Source organism: Ptychodera flava, chromosome 2 (genome assembly GCF_041260155.1).
Source record: "Ptychodera flava strain L36383 chromosome 2, AS_Pfla_20210202, whole genome shotgun sequence".
NCBI lineage: Eukaryota > Metazoa > Hemichordata > Enteropneusta > Ptychoderidae > Ptychodera > Ptychodera flava.
Window position 1 is genome coordinate 45,719,436 of NC_091929.1, and position 5,351 is coordinate 45,724,786.

Genomic DNA, 5,351 nt, shown 5'->3' on the forward strand with positions numbered 1-5,351 from the left:
CTGCCCTGCTGTGATAGGGAGATTTTACCAGTTCGATTGAGTAACTCGAATTAACGTTGCTTTCCACATTGTCAAAAATTGCTAGGTTGTCAAATTGGAATCGTTAGCACTTAAACTTGTATGTGATATATTATTGATGATAATATTGATGTGATATATGGTAAGTTACCTGATAGGTTACTTGATGGATACGTATGTTGTATTTGTATCGACACTATTTCCAATAATACTAATGTAACATTGATAAAATAATTATTTACATAGGAAGGTCTTTTCGCGTGCTGCGATATCCCAAATGGAGTGACGTTAATCACGTGTATACCGCACGCAAGTCACTCCTGTTAGTGTCGTGTCAAGTTTGGAAATCTGTGTTAAATTAGAGACCTGTCTCTAAAATAAGACATAATAAATAAGATACGTTCATCAGAGGAAATATTTCTTTAGTTTTCATATGTATGAAGTGCACTGGATTTGCATTTTGATGTGTAAATTGAAAACAGATTAGCAAACATCCCCCGGCCACAGGTTGCTTTACACTATATATATATATAGTTACAATGTTCAACATGTAGTATGATCTGTGAAGTGTGTTGTATGGATCGTATCAAAATCGAGAGATACCCGCCTGCAAAGAAGGTTATGAAGGTTATGAATATTGCATCATATCAACATGTGTATTTCTTGCATTTGAATGATTTCAGCATCCTAAAAAGAGAACGCAAAGTCAAAAAGAGCGATCGTTCTTCGCTCGGGACAAAGCATGCATTGTTGAAGGGATTATTACTAACAGTTCGCGTATTCGGCGAACAGTCATAACAATTGAAGCGACGTGCAGACGACAAAAGTGGCAATGCCATGGTGTTTGGCATACGCCAAAAAGTGTGATATTATAAACTTTTACATTTGGGTACAATGCTCGACAATTATCACGGGCTGCATGCTATTTTGTTTTCATGGCGTTAAACGTTGAGCGGAAAAAGGAAAATAGAGATAGGCCTCGAATGGAAATCAAGCGCCAGGGATCGAGCATTAACAGGAATTAAAACAAATATACATTCTTGGCTGCTTTTGTGAAGGGAAAACAATCTATTACTAAAGGCATTTCTAAAGCAATTTTCTAAACGTTTACATAAATCTTGTATGATCGCTAGGTACTTTATTGCTGTTTCGTTCAAACGTCAAGTTTTACTCCTATCTGAACGATTTATGTTACCGCATTAAACCTCTATACTAGTTGCGAGGACCGCTTAAACACTGGTAAACACCGTTTTACTGCAGCTAGATGATGTGTGCCCTCGTCCAATCAGAATGATGCAAAGGCGTGAGTGACTCGCTGATATAAGTCATAATTTAAAACATTATGAAACAAATTATTCCTGCTATGATTTAAAAGCTCTATGCTAGTCGAGAGGCCATAAGATAAGTTTGTTTCCCCAGTCCAAGGTAAGTCCTCGTCCAATCTGAACGACGCATGGGAGTGAAAAATCAAATATGTAAACGTATACTTTGTACCCTGACTCTTATTTATTTCAAACACCGTACATCATTATATTTTCGATGAAATTTGAAAGGTGTTCGACATTTACCAGGATTGAAGGGATCCAGTGGGAAGACTTTACACGATTAGTTCAAGTATTTGGCTGTTCCAAAATTGAAATGTCCTTAAACAACTTAGTCTGTAGCTCCATTAAAGTATATATTTTCTGAAAGCCCTGCCTTCGGTTCATTGATCATAAACCTGGCGGAAAAAAAATTCGCGTCATAGAAAATGACATAGAGCCTCTGACAATAACCGCATACATAGTATGCGTGACCAATGTAACAGATTACATAAAGATACATGCAACCATTTGCATCATGAAAGTGGCACATGTCATGTGGGAAATCAACATCGAAAGTTTTTTAAAGCATTTAATAGCCTTAATATGTTTTGGCAAGTAAAAATACGAATATCGTCGTGAAATTTCTCTATCAATACTTCCAGAATTTTTCACAATATTTCTTCAGGTATTAAAAAGTTTCTTTAGTTAAATATTTGAATTAGTCTATCGTCCGATTAAAAACGTTATCAAAGGTAAGTGGCTACGCCATTCAAGTTCATGTTTATATACTTACTGTTTGAACTTAAAAAGGTATCGTCTTACATTTTAGAAGCGACAGCTCTACTTTTACAACCTCAGCAATTGCCGTTTGTTTTCAATTTCAGAAGAAGTTTTCCTAGAAATGGGTCCGTTCTTGGGCAACAGTCTCCTTTCGTTACTATGTTTTATAAGAGTTGGCACTTGTAACTGGTGAGTAGAAGCGACATACTTTTGTGAATGATAATTAAGTACAAACTTTGTGGACACAAAACATATGTTCTTCATCACATTTGCGGTCACGTACAGTCGAAGATTATTACTTTGATCATCACATTTGTCCTATATGTTGGCCGTCGTTTACTACCGTTTACTACTTTATCATGTGTTGTCTTTTTTCTCAGGCCAAATGAGTGTCAATTTGTTGCCAATCAAACCCAACTTGTGACGAATTACCAGGAAACACCATACACTTTTCCCACTACTGCTTCGTGTGGTTTGGGTGTTAGCTGTACCAAATATCGGTAAGTAAAGGAAACAATATCTCCAATTTTACATTAATGTCTGCATGACTCAGAGACTTACACATTGTTACCGAAAGGTTCGGGACGGTGGTTCGTTATCAACCATCATAGGCATTTAGTGTTAGTTATTTTGTACATAAAAAGTATAATTTTTTGTACATTAAAATTTCATTACTTCATTTGTTTGGAAGTTTGCCTATATATTGGGAAATGCCTATCTCTACTTTCTATGTCGAGTGTATAGTGCAGGAATAGGCTCTGTAACATGCTATTATCATTACCATTGGCTCATAATTATTTTTATAGTCTACGATACAAGATTGAAAAATACAATACAACTCGTACAGTACAGTATAACTACACTACCTTGTGCCATGGATATTGCTTCGACAACCAATGCACAGGTATGGTTTATTCAGCCAACTTGAATTTAGATTGTGTATTCATTCTAGTCTTACATTACAGGCGGTTCTTGCCGCCTACACACATTTTGTTCCATGCCGGAGCTATACTCATTTGTTGTATATGACGATTTTATATGTGAGTTGATCATCGATTTGAAATGCTTATCTCAAAAAGCAATAGATCAGAAAGTAAAGAGAAGCACATTTACAAATAGGAAGCATATTTTGTAAAATAAACTGTTGTGATCTCCTGTGACCATAAAAAGTGCTTAAGGTAAGGAAATTGGGATTCTGAAACTTAATAATATTCTTTTGACCTATGTCTCTTGTTGGAGTTGATTTTGAAAGTTATGGAGTAAATAAATGTCTTACCGGCTGAGTTTTATGAGAATCGAGAATTTTATTTCAACTTTCCCGATAACACAGAAATGGCGGCCATTTTGAATTTCAAATATCGGTAAATATTGGTAAATTTGTGTCTCCAGTACCAAAATTTGCACGATGACCCCTAACTTCTATTCTTGATTTTGAAGGAGAATGGTTGAAAGTTTGCTTGAGAAACATATAATTAAAATCTTCAGTCTTTACGTGACACCAGTGTAGTAAAGCTTGACAAAGAAAAAAAAATGAATTAGAAGAATACAAGCGTCATTTCTAGATGATTCTTAAGCAGAACAGCAGCGGCAATTTATTCAAATGAATTTCTATGCACAGCTTTCTATACTCCATAATTCCATAAGTTCATATTCGTACTCCTGTTTCCATTATCGTCATAATCATTTTGTCACGCCACTATTAATTGCATTAATTTTTTAACATTGCACCCTTATTCAATGTGACATGTTCTTTATCTTATATCTTTACTAAACAAGTTGGTTTGATTAATGACCAACGATTTTCTATCATACGCAGCATGTACTTCAATATCAAACTGTGAGGACACTCGTTGTGCATCCTCGAATGATCACTATTGCTTAAAGTGCGAGTATGATCGTGGTGACGATCAAAAGGCATACGCATTAGTCAGTAGAAACGACGTACCAAATGGAACCTGTCAGCGTGAGTTTATATTTCCTGTGGCATTAGTTTTAGTACTTACTCCTACCGGCAATCTAACTCCATTTGAAGAGGAAGTTTCGTCAAGGAGAATACCCTTGGCAAACTATGTTTGATGTTTAAAATCGGTGGCCCGTTTATCCACACCTCGGGATTCAAGGACAATGGAGATAAATTTCGTAACCATGGAAACTAATAATTCCGCCTCTGGTACTAATCATTTTGCAGGGAATGAAATGCAAATTGAATGTCGATATTAGAGATCCAAAATCAATTACCCATCTTTATTTCACATGACTTCTGATATGCACTATATTTATCGGCCTCTTTACATAAGCTATCTATAACAATGTTATGTATATCATTTCAGAACAGTGCTCCTGGCGAGTGGATAGCAAGTTTTGTTATCCAGGCGAGTGTCCAAGCACACCTTCTTCATGTATATGTGCACCTGGGTTTTCAGGACCAAATTGCCTTACTGGTAATTTTGTTATGTCACTTTATAACTTGAATTCGATAGCAAGTTAGTTATGTCAATTATTGGAACATTGAAAGAGTACACACCTTACCCAATTATCACATAATATGGATAAGATTCCATTGTGTCTTTTTTAGATCGCCGACTTCAAACTTCCAAAGTTTAATTATCAAATGACCATTTCAAAATGAGTAACATATCATCTTTTACCTATTCGTTATTTTTACAAAGTGACCAAAACGCCAGCCATATCACCCTTCATTGTCAAACTAAAATCCGGCAATGATACAGTCTACGAGTATGTGAATGACGCAATAAACAATACAACTCGTTATTCGTCGACGAAAGCCACGGTTTTAGATGTTACCTGGACTACGACGTACAATCTGACATCGCTGAATCACTCTTCTGCCCGTACTACGTACACAGTGTGGGTTTCGGTATTACTGAAGCAAACTTGGACTTAAGGCTACAAAGCGGTAAAACTGTAATTATATTTATAAGTGCGAATAAATTATTTGTATAAATACTGTATATTTAAATATAAGTTTGTAAAATAGCAGAAAAAACAATAGCTTCTTACTGTAAAAACAATTTTAGTTTAAATTCTTACAATTGTCGAAAGTGTACATCTTTGATGATCTTAACTTATATGACTTTCCATCTTATCTGTTTATTATATGCCGGCTTGTTCCTTTGCTTCATTTCATATGAACCGATTACTGTCACTCTACATATACACCGGCAAGTCGATTACTGTGCCTTAATACGCGATCTTTTGATATTTTGACTATAACCCTCCGACAAGTGT

General features: G+C 35.6%; 1 long non-coding RNA gene across 1 annotated transcript; it reads left to right on the forward strand.

The window, feature by feature from the left end:
* Positions 1-2,223: 2,223 nt before the first annotated feature.
* Positions 2,224-3,061, forward strand: LOC139148782 (uncharacterized). Its single transcript, XR_011556015.1, has 3 exons — positions 2,224-2,291; positions 2,483-2,602; positions 2,909-3,061. It is a non-coding gene; the product is annotated as an uncharacterized lncRNA (long non-coding RNA).
* The last annotated feature ends 2,290 nt before the right edge of the window (positions 3,062-5,351 follow it).